General features: G+C 45.1%; 1 protein-coding gene across 4 annotated transcripts in view; it reads left to right on the top strand.

Moving 5' to 3' along the window:
* Nucleotides 1-18927, top strand: part of CASK (calcium/calmodulin dependent serine protein kinase) — a 541831-nt gene that overhangs the window by 366006 nt on the left and 156898 nt on the right. The gene's annotated exons all lie outside the window — the stretch shown is intronic.

The following is an 18927-nucleotide window of genomic DNA, read 5'->3' as shown; positions in this document are numbered from 1 at the left end:
AACAAAACTTGAGGAGTGTCTGCGAGGGTCAAAAATTTACATCAGACGTAGATGCTGTTCTAAAATACCATCCTGGAAGCCCTGGACAAATATATTCTGTGTATTAAAAAAGGAGGGAGGAAGACCAAATGACAGCCGGCATGGTTAAAAAGTGAGGTGAAGGAAGTTATTAGAGCTAAAAGAAAATCCTTCAGAAAATGGAAGAAGGAACCGACTGAAAATAATAAGAAACAGCATAAGGAATGTCAAGTCAAATGCAAAGCGCTGATAAGGAAGGCAAAGAGGGACTTTGAAAAAAAAGATTGCGTTGGAGGCAGAAACACTTTGTAAGAATTTTTTTTAGGTATATTAAAAGCAAGAAGCTGGCAAAAGAATCGGTTCGACCGCTAGATGACCGATAGCAGAGAGATTAAATGAATTCTTTGCTTTAGTCTTCACCGAGGAAGATTTGGGAGTGATACTGGTGCCGGAAATGGTATTCGAAGCTGACGAGTCGGAGAAACTGAATGAAATCTCTATAAACCTAGAGGATGTAATGGGGCAATTTGACAAATTGAAGAGTAGCAGATCTCCTGGACTGGATGGTATTCATCCCAGAGTACTGATAGAATTGAAAAATGAACTGGCAGAACTATTGTTAGTAATATGTAAATTATCTTTAAAATCGAGCGTGGTACCGGAAGATTGGAGGGTAGCCCATGTGTCGCCGATATTTAAAAAAGGTTCCAGAGGGGATCCAGAAAATTATAGACCGGTAGCCTGACGTCGGTGCCTGGCAAAATGGTAGAGACTATTATGAAGAACAAAATTACAGAGCATATTCAAAAGCATGGATTAATGAGACAAAGCCAACATGGATTTAGTGAAGGAAAACCTTGCCTCACCAATCTATTTCATTTCTTTGAAGGGGTGAACAAACATGTGGATAAAGGCAAGCTGGTTGATATTGTGTATTGGGATTTTCAAAAGGCTTTTGACAAAGTACCTCATGAAAGACTCCAGAGGAAATTGGAGAATCAGAGGATAGGAGGTAGTGTCCTATTGTGGATTAAAAACTGGTTAAAGGATAGAAAAGAGAGAGTAGGTCAGTATTCTCATAGTAACATACTAGATGACGGCAGAGAAAGACCTGCACAGTCCATCCAGTCTGCGCAACAAGATAAACTCATATGTGCTACTTTTTGTATATACCTGACCTTGATTTGCATCTGCCATTTTCAGGGCACAGACCGTAGAAGTCTGCCCACCACTAGCCCCGCCTCCCACCACTGGCTCTGCCACCCAATCTCCGCTAAGCTTCTGAGGATCCAAACAGGATTCCTTTATGTTTATCCCACACATTTTTGAATTCCGTTACCGTTTTCATCTCCACCACCTCCCGCGGGAGGGCATTCCAAGTATCCACCACTCTCTCCGTGAAAAAAGGAAAAGGGTAGATAGTGGGGTTCCTCAGGGGTCTGTGCTGGGACTGCTGCTTTTTAACGTATTTATAATTGATTTAGAGATGGGAGTAACTAGTGAGGCAATTAAATTTGCTGACGACACAAAGTTATTCAAAGTTGTTAAATCGTGAAAGGATTGTGAAAAATTACAAGAGGACCTTACGAGACTAGGAGACCGGGTGTCTAAATGACAGATGACGTTTGATGTAAGCAAGTGCAAAGTGATGCATGTGGGAAAGAGGAACCCGAACTGTAGCTACGTAATGCAAGGTTCCACGTTAAGAGTCACTGACCAAGAAAGGGGTCTCGGTGTCATTGTTGATATGTTCAAATGCTCTGTTCAGTGTGCTACGGCGGCTAGGAAAGCAAATAGAATGTTAGGTAGTATTAGGAAAGGAATGGAAAACAAAAGTGAAGACATTATAATGCCTTTGTTTCAGTCCATGGTGCGACTGCACCTCGAATATTGTGTTCAATTCTGGTCGCCACATCTCAAAAAATATATAGTAGAATTAGAAAAGGTACAGAGAAGGGTGACGAAAATGATAAAGGGGATGGGACAACTTCCCTTTGAGGAAAGGCTGTTGTGTCTAGGGCTCTTCAGCTTGGAGAAGAGACGGCTGAGGGGAGATATGATAGAGGTCTATAAAATAATGAGTGGCGTGGAACGAGTAGATGTGAATCGTTTGTTTACTCTTTCCAAAAGTACTAGGACTAGGGGGCAGGCGATAAAACTTCAAGTAGTGAATTTAATATGAATCGGAGAAAATGTTGCTTCACACAATGTGTAATTAAACTCTGGAATTCGTTGCCAGAGAATGTGGTAAAGGCAGTTAGCTTAGCGGGGTTTAAAAAAGGTCTGGGTGGCTTCCTAAAGGAAAAGTCCATAGACCATTATTAAATTGACTTGGGAAAATCCATTGCTTATTTCTGGAATAAGCATCATAAAATGTATTGAGGTTTTCTGGGATCTTGCCTGGTATTTGTGACGTGGATTGGCCACTGTTGGAAACAGGATACTGTGCTTGATGGACCTTTTGTCTGTCCCAGTGTGGCAATACTTATGTACTTAAGAATCAGTTTATGCCAAGATTATACATTCCCCAAGCTTAGAGGAGGAATGGGTCTCATAGAAATAGATTATGCCTATCAAGCTACTGTCATAGGCCCCCCCCCCCCCCCTCCGGTATGATCAGGTCCAAATGTGGAAAAGATGTTGAAATATTCCAGTAAAGATCCATCATCCATTTCCATTATTAAACATGGTCAAGCGTTCTGAGAAATAAAGTGCATCCCAGTGGCGTAGCCAGAAATCAATTTTTAGGTGGGCCAACAGGTTGGATGGGTGGGCACTAGACAGTGGTTTACTGGTAAATGTTTAACAACAGGCTCTGTCCCTGGTCCACCTCTGCGCCCCCCCCCCCCTCCCCCGGTCCACCTCCCCTCAAAATTGCAGAGCTGGCTATAGCCGGGGAGAGAGCCTAGGGGTGGAGGCAATGCATTACTCTCTCCAGGAAAAAAAATTAAATGATCCCAGGTGCCAATCTAATTCATGTTTAATGTGGGATAAAATGCCATAAATAAATAAATAAATATAAATTTTTAATGTTGAGCACCTGATTCTCAAAGTGGACATATTCTAAACACTATAATGAAAATAAAATGATTTTTTTCTACCTTTGTTGTCTGGTGACTTTGTTTTTCTGATCATGCTGGCCCAGTATCCGATTCTGCTGCTATCTGTTCCCTTGACTCCGTTTCCAGGGCTTCCTTTCCATTTATTTCTTTCCTTTCCTCCTTTCTTCTTCATTTCTGGTCCTCTGCAGACTTGACTGTCCAGTGGATCCAGCTTCTGCCTATTTTCTCCATCCATGTGCAGTTTTCCTCCTCTCTTCTTTTCCCCTCATATCATCTCCTTCCTCTCTTTTCCCTCCCCTCCATCCATGTCAGCATTTCTTCTCTCTCCCTTCCGCTCCATCCATGTGAATCTCCTTTCTCTGTCTTCCCTCCCCTCCATCCATGTCCAGAATTTCTTCTTTCTCCCCTCCATCCATGTGCATCTCCTTCCTGTCTTTCCTTCCTTCACGTCCATCTCAGACCAACAATTCTCTCCCTGCCCTCTCCTCCATCCACCCATGTCCAGCAACCCTCCTCTCTCCCTGCCCTCCCCTCCATGTCCAGCAATTTCTCCTCTCTCCCTGGGCCCTGTCCTCCCATCCATGTCCATCGATGCTCCTCTCTCCCCTTTGACCATCTCCCTCTCATTCCCTTTCCAGCACTCCTAGTCCCCCCTCTGTCTCTCCCTTACCCAGTCTCCTAAATTCCTCCCCCCCTCTTTCACCCACTTCATTAGTCCCCCATTCCCCATACTCTGTACTCACCACCCCTCCCAATCCCATCCTTCCCTCTGCTCACCAACAATAAAGAACGACAACGTGGACGCAGGCAGCAGCTCACAGGTTTGCTTCCTGTGATTTGAGTGAACGACGATGGCTGCGCGGGGGAGTAGAAAAATATTTTCTAAATGGCTTCCAGTTCCTTCCCTCCTCTAGTCGCAGCGGCGAACTGGCACGGGCAGCCAATAAAAGCAGAAAGCACCCAGGCTCTTCAACTCCGTCCGTCCTTCGCTTCCCTCTTCCCTGCCCTCTCAGCACGTCCCGCCCACCCGAAAGGAAATGACATCAGAGAAAGGCGGGACGCACTGAGAGGGCAGGGAAGCGAAGGACGGACGGAGTTGAAGAGCCTGGATGCTTTCTGCTTTTACTGGCGCCGACCGCGCCAGTTCGCCGCTGCGAGTCTGGAGCAATCAGATGAGCCAGAGCGGGTACTGTTTCTGATGCAGTGTGTGTGCGCTTGGGTGGGCGGCCGGCCGGGCGGGCCTGAGCTGAAATTGGGTGGGCCTGGGCCCACCCAGGCCCACCCGTAGCTACGCCCCTGGTGCATCCACCGGTACCAAAAGGGATGGAAGCTGCAGAGTCTGCAAAGGAAGATAAAAATATCTTCAAGGAATTAGTTCAGCAAATAAGGATTAACAAGTGGCAAATGTATAAGTACAGTGGGAAATAAAGTGTTATTCCAGGAACCATTTGTTGATCACAGCAAGGCATATGAATGATTAAGGAGAGATATAGTAACATAGTAGATGACGGCAAAAAAAAAGACCTGCACGGTCCATCCAGTCTGCCCAACAAGATAAACTCATATGTGCTACTTTTTGTGTATACCTTACCTTGATTTGTATCTGCCATTTTCAGGGCACAGACCGTATAAGTCTGCTCAGCACTATCCCTGCCTCCCATCCACCAGCCCCGCCTCCCACCACCGGCTCTGTCACCCAATCTCGGCTAAGCTCCTGAGGATCCATTCCTTCTGAACAGGATTCCTTTATGTTTATCCCACGCATGTTTGAATTCTGTTACCGTTTTCATTTCCACCACCTCCCGCGGTGAATTGAAACCTAAGTATGAACAATTAATAGTTTCAGTCCAGGACAGCAAATTACAGATGAGATGGTTTACAACAAGTTTAGAAAGAACTGGTGTAACAGTCATCTGTAAATTCTGTAAGAAAGAGCTGTGACGTTCTAATGGCAAAAAATTTATATACAGAAGGGCACAGTAAGATGGCATATCTACATCTCATCCAATGGAAACTGCAAACATTAAAATATCAGTGTACTGAGAACACTGGGATCATGGCCCCAAGAGAATTATGGAGAGTGAAGAGGTTTTGATCACATGGGTTCACCCACATTACAACTGATAAAAAGCAGAATGCAAGGAAACTGGACATAGTGGTGGAAAAGCAAAACACCAAAACAGCATTGATCATAGAGGTGTCTGTCCCAAGCGATTGTTCTGTGATTCCTGTAGAGAGAGAAAAGATCCTCAATACCAAGAAAATATGGCAGAAGAATACAGATATATATTTAATAGTTTTGGGTGCCACAGGTCTGATTAAAAGGAATTATCAAGCACCCCTGGATGAATTACCTATACATATAACATCTTTTAAACACCAGAAGGAAACTTTGGCACAATGCAGGTCTTCAGCAAACATTAGCAGTAAATTTCAGAAACTGAAATCATGCATTTTTCTTTCTGGCATCCTACCTTTGGAATAGTTTGGCTCTGTTCGCTCTGTTGTATAAATCCTTCAGATCTTTGATTTTGGCCTGGCATTCATGGGCAGATGATCGAAAGCCCTGCATTGTTCCAAACAGCTGTAGCTCTAAAAATAGTGCTGCAACAGTGCAGGACTTTACCCCCCACACACACACACACCCATGACCAGAGATGATGATAGTATACAAATTTAAGCACGTTATTATCTCTGATCATAGGGTAAAGTGAAACCCCAAGCCAAATGACACCTCCCCTCCCCAAAACACGTTTGTGGGGGCTGGAGATCCGGTGGGCATGGGAGAAAATGAGAGAGCGAGAGGGAGACTGTTGGGCATTGGGGAAGAAATAGAGACTTGAGCATGAGGGAAGAATCGGAAAGATAGCTGGACATGAGGAGGGAATAGAGAGTGGGACACTACTAGGCAAGAAGGGGAAATGAGAGAGAGAGAAACTGCTGGCCATGAAGAAAGAGACGGTGGGTGTGTGTGTGTGTTCTTGGGCATAAGTGGTAGGAGATAAGAAAAAGAAGGAGAGTGTGACAGAAAAAAAGCAGTAAAATGATGGTTCTGGTTTTAGAGGCAGATGCAGCAACCAAACGTAAAAAAATCTAAATCGTTAAAGTCCCTAACGATTTAAGAATGCACCAAAAAAAAAAGTCACACATGCTCAGATCGGTATTGAAACGTACAATGTATCAAAGAATCACAATACACATCGGTAATCGGCCCCTAAATCATGCGCAGAGCAGCCAAGCGTTTTGCTGGCTGCTCTGCGCATGCTGCAAACGTCAAAACAAACAACAAAAAAAAGCCACAACACATGCACGTGGCTACCCGGTCAGCAAAATACAAAAACAAAGGATCAGGAGGGGGCAAGGGCGCTCGTCCGGAGCGTCCTGTATGGATGGCCTTGCCCCCCCCCCGCTGCTCCCCACTTTCCGCCGCTTCCCCCCCTCCCCCCCCCACGGAAAAGCAAAATTCTAGCAGCCCCGGTCCCCCTCCCTTCCTGTTCTGCTTTGCAAAAGCTAACTCCGCCTCCCGTCATTCTTGTGCCCCGCCCCCGCTTCCCCCCCTGAGGTCGACTACGCCGCTCCCCCCCTCCACCGAGACCCCCCTCCCTATTACCGACCCGAGCAGCGCCTCTCACCTCTTTCTGAAGCGCTGCACGGGCAGGAAGATCTGTTGTGTTGGTCGCAGAGTCTCCATAACGTCTCTTCTTCCCTGGCCTAGGCCCCGCCTCCTTCTGACAAAAGTAACCTACGTCAGAAGGAGGCGGGCCTAGGCCAGGGAAGAAGAGACGTCATGGAGACTCTGCGACCAACACAACAGGTCTTCCTGCCTGTGCAGCGCTTCAGAAAGAGGTGAGAGGCGCTGCTTGGGTCGGTAATAGGGAGGGGGGTCTCGGTGGAGGGGGGGAGCGGCGTAGTCGACCTCAGGGGGGGGCAGCGGGGGCGGGGCACGGGGCGGAAGAATGACGGGAGGCGGAGTTAGCTTTTGCAAAGCAGAAGAACAGGAAGGGAGGGGGACCGGGGCTGCTAGAATTTCGCTTTCTCGTGTGGGGGGGGGGGAGTGGCGGACAGTGGGGAGCAGCGGGGGGGGGGCACGGGGCAGAAGAATGACGGGAAGCGGAGTTAGCTTTTGCAAAGCAGAAGAACAGGATGGGAGGGGGACCGGGGCTGCTAGAATTTTGCTTTCTCGTGTGGGGGGGGGAAGTGGCGGACAGTGGGGAGCAGCGGGGGGGGGGGGCATGGCCGTCCATACAGGACGCTTCTGATGAGCGCCCTTGCCCCCTCCCGATCCTTTTTTATTTTTTTTTTATTTGATGTGTTTTCTGACACGTTTTCTTTAAGCTTAAACACAGCTCTTTTGGACATGTGTAATGCTACGTCCTTTGGACCAATCACAGCGCTTTTAGCTCTGCTAATGCGCTGGGATTGGCTCAAAGTTTGTTTACTTTTTCACTTTACGATTTTTCCTGGCACAGAGCTGTCCTAACGAGAGGTCCAGACCTCTCGTTAGATTTCCTGCCTTTTTCCTGCGTAAAGGCAATCGGAAAAGGTTAGTGCATCTCGTTTCAGTGGGGTTTTTACACTAATTGCTCATCTCCATTCCATTTTCGTTAGCTGCTAGCTTCCTCGGTAAAAGCCCTTTGATGCATGCAACGGATCAAAATTTCCTCATTGGAGGGTCATTAAAGGCTCATTAAGCTTTAGTGCATCTGCCTCTTAGTGGTTATAACCCTCCCCCCTTTTTTTTTTTATATGATGCTGTGTTTGTAGATAAGGCAACTTTCCTCTTTTGAATTGGTTTGAGAAATCTCTAAAAATTTTGAGCATGCTGGAATATAATTTTTGCCACAGTTGAAGTCCTGCTATTTGTGTCTCTTAAATAAATCAGCATCTGAATACAGAGCTGAAATTTCTTAAATAAGTAAATAACTGCTTTTGATTGGCTATCCCATAGGCCAGTAGAAAAAATAAATCACCTACACTGGTATTTCCCTGCAATTTGCCAATGAGCACCTAGGAAACAAGAGACAAAGTAAAATACTTAAAAAAAAAAAAAAATATATATATATATATATAGTTTGATTTGGTTTGATTTTCTTTTTTTTCATACAAGCTTCTAATTATGCATTTCTTGCTCAATACAGAATAAAGCTGCTGACCTAACTTAATCTTCAAACCACAGGTTTACACAATAAGACTTACTGTTAGTGTTTTTTATGAGGCTGTCTGACGTATCTGTATGTTACTAAAAGCACAAAAAGGGCTTGTATTATTGCACGCTTTAAACAATATTACCAGTTGCTGAGGCTTCACCCTTGGTGATTAGCACTACTGCTCACAAACTTCTAACCAGTGCTAATTCATCTCCTTTTTATTTCATACTAGTAAATAAGGCCCGTTTCTGACACAAATGAAACGGGCGCTAGCAAGGTTTTCCTCGGAGTGTGTATGTTTAAGAGAGTGTGTGTGAGAGTGTCTGTGTGACAGAGAGAGAGAGAGAATGTGCGAGTGTGTGTGTGTGTGACAGAGAGAGTGAGTCTGGGTGCGAGTGTGTGTGTTTGAATGAGAGTGTGTGCGAGTTCTTATGTGAGACACAGTGACTGTGAGAGAGTATGTTTCACACAGATACACTGTATGTGAGAGAGTGTGTGTGTGAGACGAGTGTGAGAGAGTATGTGTGCGATACACAGACTCTCTATGAGACCGAGTGTGTGAGACCAAGAGTATGTGTGAGACGGAGAGTGTGCGAGTGTGACTGTGTGACACATAGAGAGTGAATGTGATACAGTGTGAGACATAGTGTGAGAGACTGTGTGAGAGAGAGAAAGACACTGACTGTGAGAGAGTGTGTGTGTGACAGAGATACCTCCCCCCTTCCTCTGTGGTCTCAGGACCCCCTCCCCCCTCTGGTCTCAGGATCCCCTCTCAGGTCTGAGGACCCCCCTCTGTGTTCCCCTCCCCTCCCCTGTTGTCTCAGGACCCTCTGCCTCTCCCTCCCCTCTGCGTGGTTGGCAGCACCGTGTGTGTGTGTGACACAGAGTGAGTGAGACTGGGTGCGAGTGTGTCTGAGAGATAGAGTGTGTGTGATTGTCCTCTCTCCCCTGCCCCCCTGCAGCCACCCAGCAATTCTCCTATCTCCCCTGCCCCCCTCCAGCCACCCAGCTATTCTCCTGTCTCCCCTGCCCCCTCCAGCCACCCAGCAATTATCCTGTATCCCTACCCCCCTTGAGCCACCCAGCGATTGTCCTGTGTCCCCTGCCCCCCCTCAAGCCACCCTTCGATTCTCCTCTGTCCCCTGCCCCCCTCTCCAGCCACCCTGCGATTGTAGTGTGTCCCCAGATTAGCTCCGTCGAAGCGGCGGCGTTATTGAAAGCCCTGGCCATCCACAGAGTCAGCTTCAGAACATTGGAGGTGAGTTTGTTCCCTCAGTCCTGCCTTCTGATTACCCGCCCTCGACGTCATCATGTTTTGACGCGAGGGTGGGGCAGAGAGATGTGACAGACTTACGAATGTTACAAACCCTTCACTGAAGCCACGGAGTCAGCTTCAGAACGTTGGAGGTGCTTTTTATTATAGTAGATGTGTCCAATATATGTTTATGTAATCTGTTGCCTGCCTTTAGGAAGTAACATTAAATTGCCAAAGCTGAAAATATGAAAGTACAATTATTTGATGATTAAGTTTAAAACCTTGCCCTATTATATAAAAGGCAGTTGTCTCCTTGGGATTTTTTGGTAGTCTGCATATTACGAAGATAAATGCGAAGGACATTGATGTAACTGACCAGTGCCATAGGCAGGGAACACAGGCAGTGCAGCGGAGGCTGTGCAATACAGCAGGTGGAGAGTTTCGGCCATGTTAGCAATATAAGAAACGGAATAAAAGAAACCAAATACGTAAGCACAGAGGCCCCACTGACTGTCCCACAGTACTGCACTGTCAGAAGTGCAGATGGCATAAAGGGTGGGAATGAAATAGCAGTCCCTTCCCCCTCACACAACTGCTCCACTATAAACACGGCAACATTCAATTAGTGGTTTTTATTTGTGAGAATCAGAGAAATACTATATCATGTTTGTCAAAAATTGATCACCCTAAATAGTTGGCTTTGTGTTCCTGATTTGAATTTAGATAAAATCTCTACTATGTGTATTTCAAGAAACAAATAGGACCCTCATGGTACAACCAATGATTCAGGGCAAATCTCTGCCATTGCTGTTTGAGGTAGTAACTTTAGGATTTCGTTGTGATAATTCTCTGTCTTGCTTTTTTCATCTAAGGCTGTAAGATAAGGCATCAACTGAAGCCTTATCTTACCTTGCCAGATCTGATTAAAGTAGTATGTGTGTTAATTACCAGCTGGCTACTACTGTCTGTATCAGAGGTTAACTAGTAATAGTTTGAAGAGGCTGCTGTTAATTTAGAATATGGTTACTGGTCATAGAAAGTATGATCATATCTCACCATTATTTATTTAGTTAAATTGTATTCCTGTCACTACTCAGATCTCTTTTAAATTGTTTGTTTAGTTTACAAAGCCTTTCATATGAATGTTCCTGCTTATCTCTCTAATAACATAGTAACATAGTAGATGACGGCAGAAAAAGACCTGCATGGTCCATCCAGTCTGCCCAACAAGATAAACTCATATGTGCTACTTTTTGTGTATACCCTACTTTGATTTGCACCTGTCCTCTTCAGGGCACAGACCATATAAGTCTGCCCAGCAGTATCCCCGCTTCCCAACCACCAGCTCCGCCTCCCACCACCAGCTCTGACACAGACCGTATAAGTCTGCCCAGCACTATCCCCGCCTCCCAACCACCAGCCCCGCCTCCCACCACCAGCTCTGGCACAGACCGTATAAGTCTGCCCAGCACTATCCCAGCCTCCCAACCACCAGTTCCGCCTCCCACCACCGGCTCTGCCACCCAATCTCGGCTAAGCTCCTGAGGATCCATTCCTTCTGAACAGGATTCCTAAATTGTGAAAATATGAGCCTCAATATATGCTACATTCTTTGCAAAAGAGCTTGATTCAGTTCACCTCTCGAGTTCCATTAGATTGATTGGTACCATACAAGATCTAAGAAGTCAATGGGCCATCCAAAATAAGAGATGAAAAAATGTGTCGGTAATAACTGTGGGCAAAGTACTTATAAAAGGTGAATCTTAAAAGAAAATTGTGGAACTCATAGATTCACTATATATGTTAAAGGGATGAACGTGAGGTAATCTGAAATGGTGCAACCGGAATGATAGTTACTGATACAACAGAAAAGAGTGGACAAATCGAACATATGATTAAACAAATAAATAAGTGAAAATAATATATGAAACCCACTTCCAAACATTTGTAGTTTTACTCTTCAACTTCAACAGTACGGTCACTCACTTTTACTTTGGCCAAACCGTTGATACTAAAATCTCAAAAACAAAGTTGTAGAGTAAAACTACAAATGTCAGGTGTGCTGATAGTACTATATTGTAAAAAAAAAAAAAAAAAAAAAGGAGTTTAGACTAGAGAGAGAGACCAAGTCACCAAATGTCACTGCACAAAAACACCCTGACGCCAGAAACACCACTCCTCAGGATACAAAAAAAAAGGAAATACATCATAACAGTGATGTATTTAAATGCAGATGTATGAATAATGCATATGATGATGTATAGCCTACAAGAACTGGCAGATTCAAAACGGTCTAAAAAGATAACTGGCTGTGTAAGAAACTGGTTATGCAAAAAAAGTTTTAAAATGCCTGGTTACAAAGAAGTACAAGCATAATGAATATCCTTACAAAAATGTGTGATAAAATTAGGTTAAAAAAACAACAACAATAAAAGAGTAACAAATATGAACAAACATCTTGGAACACAAAGGTGAGGATCCACCTATGTTATACTTCAGTAGTGTGTAAGATGGCAAGTGACCTTGAAACTCACTGAGGTAACAAACATCAGCCAGATGGTACGTGAGGAGGGATCTATCTAATACTAATCCTTAGATAAAATGATCTGAGAGATGTACGGTGAGGATGTTGAAACTCCAGTAAAAGAAATCCTATGAAAATGGAGTGGGTGATGCTGATCCACATTGCCTCGTCCAGTATTTACCACAGCTAAATGAGAGCTTTGTAGAGCACGGAATGCGCTCCCCTGCAGATGCACAAGTGCCTTCCTACCTGCCGCGAGAACACAGTCTCCTCGGTTATTCTTTTTCCACATGAGTTATTCATTTTGCCCATCCAGCAAACTAGATGAAATCCAACTATATTCAGACCTAGAAGAATTCTTTAGAAAAATGCGCCTTAAAACACATTTCTATAATAAAGGGACACCAAACAGACCGGAATACAGTCTTAAACAAAACAACACTTATTTCACCCCACAGGAGGGACAAAACTACAAGCTGGATAATTACATAGAAAGTTTCAGACATAGGGTGAAATCCCAACTTTCCAACAAACAAAAGAGAATCCTGTACAATCTTACCCCACCAGAAAGAGCAGCCATAAGAACCCTACAAACTAACGAACGCATTATCATCAAACCGGCAGACAAAGTGGTAATTATGGACATACAAAAATACATTGAAGAGGGGCACAGACAGCTCTCAGACAATAAATACTACAGGAAACTAACTGAGGACCCCATACAGGATTATACAAAACAGCTGAAAGACCTTATCAAAACATTTCCTACACAAGCGCAACCTCACCTGAAGAAACTCATACCAAACCAGCCTTCTGTGGGCACATTCTACATGCTACCCAAGATCCACAAACCGGGAAACCCTGGCAGACCAATCATATCAGGTATTGGCACACTCACGGAAGAAATATCTGGATTCATAGAGGGAATTCTGAAACCTCTCGTACACAAAACTAACAGCTTCATACAAGACACCACAGACTTTCTGAATAAATTGAAAAATGTCAAGCAACTACCACCTAACACCCTTCTGGTCACGATGGATGTAGAATCACTATACAGCAACATTCCACATGCGGATGGCATAGCTGCATGTGGAAGACTCCTAAAAAAATCCACACTGGACCATCAATACTCACCAGAAACTATTACAAAATTAATCAAATTCATTTTAACTCACAACTACTTCCGCTTTAACAATGATATCTATCTACAAATAATGAGCACTGCGATGGGCACCAGGACAGCACCCCAATATGCCAACCTTTTTATGGCTGAGCTGGAAGAGACATTTCTGAATACACACCAGACCAAACCTCTAAAATACTACCGGTACATCTATGACATTTTTATGATTTGGACGGAGGGTGAAGAAACTCTGAAACAATTTTATTCTTCCTTCAATACATACCATCCTACAATCAGATTCAAAATTGACTGCTCCCCAGAAAAAGTCAATTTTTTGGACACAACGGTCTCAATCAGTGATGGCTATATACAAACATCTATATACAAGAAACCCACAGACAGATGCAGCTACCTCCACAACTCCAGCTTCCATCCTTCACTTACAAAAAGATCCATCATTTACAGCCAAGCCACAAGATACCACCGTATCTGCTCTGACCCAGGGGACAGAGACAGACACCTTAAAAGCCTGACTGCATCCTTCAAACAGAAAGGCTACAACCCCAAAATAATCTCCAAGAATATTGCCGCCTCCCTCAAAACACCCAGGGAGAATCTGCTACAGTACAAGGAGAAAAAAGCCACAGACAGAATCCCCCTTGTAGTGACATACAATCCAGAGCTGGAAAAACTGAGGAAAATCATAAGAGATCTACAACCTATACTCCAGGAGGATGAATTACTGAAAGAGATATTCCCATCCCCACCAGTACTGGCCTTCCGACAGCCACCCAACTTAAAACACAAGCTAATCAGAAGTAAACTTCCATCACAGACTGAAAAGGAACAGAAGGGCACACTTCCCTGTAATTTATCCAGTTGCAAACTATGCCAAAACATTTCACAGGACCCCACAGTCATCCACAAAGGAAAGATATTCAACATAAAGGAATCTTTCACTTGCTCATCTTCCAATGTGGTATATATCATTCAGTGTAAAAAATGTAACGAAGGATGCTATATTGGAGAAACAGGCCAGATGCTTAAGACAAGATTCAATTTACATAGACATCACATGAACAATACTGGTGCCAGTAGGGCTCCCACCCCTGTTGGTCAGCATTTTATAGGACCAGGACACTGTACCAGTGACTTCACAGTGAGAATCCTGAAAGGCAACTTTAAAACCATTCAAGAACGTAAGACCTTTGAAGTCAGAATGATTGAATATTTTAACACCCAACAGAAAGGACTTAACAAGGATCTGGGTTTCCTAGCCCATTATAAACCATAAAGCTGTATTTCTCTGTTGATCACCCTCCCCTCACCTATCCACACCTATCCTGTTAGAATATCAATGATATGCTTTGATGTCCCCATGCATACCTCCTACCCACCCCCATCCTCCCACCCTGTCAGACTGTCATAGTAATGCTTGAATGTTTTCACTTATATACACTGTCAGCTAGCACATTTGCTTATTTCGGATCTGACGAAGAAGGGCAACCTTCGAAAGCTAATCAAGAAATGTATTAAGTTATGTCTAATAAAAAAGGTATCATCTTATTTTCTTTTCCATGTTTTATTTTGTTTGATTTCTATTGATAACCTTAAGAGTGGACTAACACGGCTACCACACTCCTCCACATGAGCAGAAAGTGTTTTTTCTTAACATCTCCTCACGTTGCTCAGTGTGAGGGAGCTATTTTTTATTTCCGTTCTTTTTCGCCCTTTGATTGTGTTCCTGTTTTTGGAACCTTCATTTTGTTCTTCCTTTAATTTCCGTAGTTTATTGCCCAGTTTTAAGTTTTCTTTGTTTTTTCCGTCGTCATCAGGCCACTTTTTAGACCTTGACTTTGGCTGGGACTTTTCTCTTTCTTTTTTACCGTGCCTTTGTCCCTTTTTCAGGCATCATCATGTCATTTAATTTAGCTCACATAGTTTTTCCATCAATGTCCACAAAGATTCCCATTGGCTTCAAGCGCTGTACCCGATGCAATGGGACAATCTCTGAGAAAGACACCCATTCTTGGTGTCTGCAGTGTCTTGGGCCCGACCATAGCCCTGCTAACTGTGTTCTCTGTCTTTGCCTGAAGAAGAGGACCCAGGTTTCCAGAGAGGCTCACCGAGAGAGGATTTTTGGAGCCAAGTCCAATTGATGTCGGCATCAAGGTTGAGCATCGTACCAGCAAGCATGGCTGTTACTAGACCCTTAGACACTGGCTGCATTGAAGCATCGAGTGGGTCTCCACCTGCATTGAGGCCTCCTGCTGTGCAGAGTCCCCGGGACCATCTGTCATCAGACCTGACCCTGAGGCAATGTATGGCTTCAACATTATCCTCGTAGGCACCTCGCCGGGCAAAGGACAAGAAGCATCACCATCGGTCACCCGTGACACATGGTGCCAGGAGCTCCGGGACATTGAAGGATTCAGCACCCGAAAAGCATTGGCGCCAGAAGGACTTCTCCCCCTCCATACAGGAGGTACCAATAGGCCTGTCTCCTAGCAGCCAGGTTCTGGCTCCCATGTCAACCCCAGCGGTTCTGCAACCTGTGCCTCTACCGGCACCCCAGTTTTCCCGGTGTCGGCCCTCTGAGCAAATCCGGGCCTTGCTCCCTGTGCATTTGGATCGCCTTATGCAATGGTGTGCATCGGCATCGGGGGTGCTTGCACCTACCTTCTTTGAGCCCAGGGCCAAGATGCTCGAGGTCCTGAAATACAGTCTTCATCAGGAACTGAGAGTCTTCCTATGTCTGTCCCTGTCATGCCCAAGAAGATTTACACCCAGTATCTGCTCCACAGTGCACCTGGTTTTGCTAGGCCTCAGTTGTCTCACAATTCCATGGTGGTGGAATCCACTCTCAAAAGAGCCAGGAGTTCCCAGGTACTATGCCTCGGCACCCCTAGGCAGAGAAGCTAGAACTCTGGATTTTTTTGGGAGGAAGATGTACCAAGCTTCAATGCTCTTTTCCCGTATACAATCTTACCAGCTCTTCATGAGCGTTTACTTGCAAAACTCAGTGCGCCAGCTGTCAGACTTTGTTGACAAGCTCCCTCCAGAGCAGGCCGAGCCTTTTCGTCACTTGTTCAAGCAGCATAAGGCACAAACTCTGCTGCCCGTCTCATCTTCCGCCAGGGTCGCTTTACTCATACTACCCCTCTCCTCAAGACCCTTCACTGGCTCCCTATCCGTTTTCGCATCCTGTTCAAACTTCTTCTACTAACCTATAAATGTATTCACTCTGCTGCTCCCCAGTATCTCTCCACACTCGTCCTTCCCTACACCCCTTCCCGTGCACTCCGCTCCATGGATAAATCCTTCTTATCTGTTCCCTTCTCCACTACTGCCAACTCCAGACTTCGCGCCTTCTGTCTCGCTGCACCCTACGCCTGGAATAAACTTCCTGAGCCCCTACGTCTTGCCCCATCCTTGGCCACCTTTAAATCTAGACTGAAAGCCCACCTCTTTAACATTGCTTTTGACTCGTAACCACTTGTAACCACTCGCCTCCACCTACCCTCTTCCTTCCTTCCCGTTCACATTAATTGATTTGATTGCTTACTTTATTTATTTTTTGTCTATTAGATTGTAAGCTCTTTGAGCAGGGACTGTCTTTCTTCTATGTTTGTGCAGCGCTGCGTATGCCTTGTATCGCTATAGAAATGCTAAATAGTAGTAGTAGTAATGTCGAAAGTTCTTGGCCAGGGGCACTTTTGATGTAGCATCCAGGATCTCTGCTCAAAGTATAGCAATGCCCAGACTCTCATGGCTGCTTGTTTCTGAGTTGGAACGTTCTGTTCAGCAGAGGTGGTGGATGCCCCTTGCCGTGGGGATAATCTTTTTGGAGAGAATGTTGAAGAGGTCACTGACCAAATGAAAAAACACACTGATACCATCTCTTCTCTCTCCCGCCTGGCGCCTTCTGCATCCACCTCCTTAGCTAGGAGGACTTTTGGCAAGCCAAGGAGGAGTTCCTATTATTATACTAGGCGTAAGTACAACCATTCGGCTCGCCAGCCTACCCAGGCTCAGTCCCAGCATGCCCATTCACATCAACAGCATGAGCCTAAGGCCCCTGCTGCTCCCCGAGCAAAGCAAGGGACGAGTTTTTGACTGGCTCCAGCAGAGCATAGCTGCAGTAAAAGTGTCCGTCCCGGATGACTTACCGGTCAGGTGGAGCCTGAACATTTTTCGCCAAAGGTGGCCTCTTGTAGCCTCCGACCATTGGGATCTTCCAATAGTCTGTCTTGGATATGCCCACAATTGGCATCTAAAACCTTCAAATTGCTCATTCATTCAGCTCTCAACACAGGCAGGTATTTACAGATGAACTCTTTGCCCTTCTGAAGGCCCATGTTGTTGAACCTCTTCCACTTGGGGAAGAAGGGCAGGGATTCTATTCCAGGTACTTCCTCGTAAAGAAGAAAACAAGAGGGATGCGTCCCATGCTAGACCTAAAGACCCTGAACAAATTCCTAGTCCGAGAGAAGTTCAGGATGGTTTCTTTGGGCACCCTTCTCCCAATGATTTAGAAAAACGGTTGGCTAAATTCTCTGGACTTAGAGGATGCATATACTCACAAACAATATCCTGGCTGACAGACTGAGCAGGATAATGCAACCGCACAAGTGGTCTCTCAATATGGGCATAGCCCACAAGATCTTCCAGGCGTGGGGGGACCCCCTTGGTTAATCATTTTGCCACTCGGATCAACCACAAGGTCCCTTAGGTCTGTTGCAGCCTTCAGGCCTATGACAGACTTGCGTGAGATGCCTTCCTCTTCAGTTGGGGGACAGGTCTTCTGTCATGGCTATCTGTGCACATTTTACAACTGCATGGAGTTTTTTTTCCAATAGTGTAGTTTTTCTGGAAGCGGGATTTGTCATTTTCATTCAGGTAGAACTACTGTATATTTGTTGTGATTTCTCATCTAGTACAGCACGTTGATTTTTTGTACAGTGAAATGTTACAGCCTGTTGATGCACAGTCATTTGTGTGCTTTTCATCTGTGGAAAGAGTTTTTTTTGCCTCTTTCTCAAGATGTGTTTATCTTTCTGTAGCCCTTCCCTTTAATCCCTAGTTCATCTTGTACTACTGAATATTATGTTTTCTTCTTTAAAGTGACAGTAGTAACAAAAAATTATTTCAGGTAATTTAGCAGGCAGCAGGGGCATAGATTTTGGGTGGGCCTGAGCCCAAAGTGGGTGGGTATGAGAACCCCTCCCCCTTCCCAAAATCTCTCCTTCCATTCTTTACCTTTTTAAATTTTTCAGTTCTTCACTGGCAGGGAGCAGCGACTCATACCCTCATGCTGGTGCAAGCCCCAAGCCTTCCCTCTGACACAACTTCTTATTTCCTCATAGGTGGGACCAGGAAGTTGCATTAGAGAGAAGGCTCTGCTGGCGGAAGCAGTGGGTATGAATCACTGCTCACTGCCGGCAAAGAATCGAAGGGTTTAGAAATTACAGGAGATTGAGAAGGGGTGAATTTGTGGGACCTCAGAATGTCTTTGGGGGGGGGGGGGGGCAAGAGGAGAGAGATGCTGGTATCTTCAGTTGGTGGGGTTTGGGGAGCCCTGTCAGCCACATCAGAGCTTTGCCACTGCTAGGTGGGCCAGTGCCCATCCAGGCCCACCTGTGGATACACCGCTGCCAGGCAGTTAAAGCAAATGAAATCATCAATATCTCATTCAGGGTTTTTTTGTGTGTGTGCTAGAGAGGGAAAAAAAATTTAAGGTTGTTGAAACCTTCCCCTGCAGCTATGCTGATGCCAAAGCCCATGCCAGCATTGCA

Source organism: Microcaecilia unicolor, chromosome 4 (genome assembly GCF_901765095.1).
Source record: "Microcaecilia unicolor chromosome 4, aMicUni1.1, whole genome shotgun sequence".
Lineage (NCBI taxonomy): Eukaryota > Metazoa > Chordata > Amphibia > Gymnophiona > Siphonopidae > Microcaecilia > Microcaecilia unicolor.
This window is presented reverse-complemented; position numbering and strand designations above follow the sequence as displayed.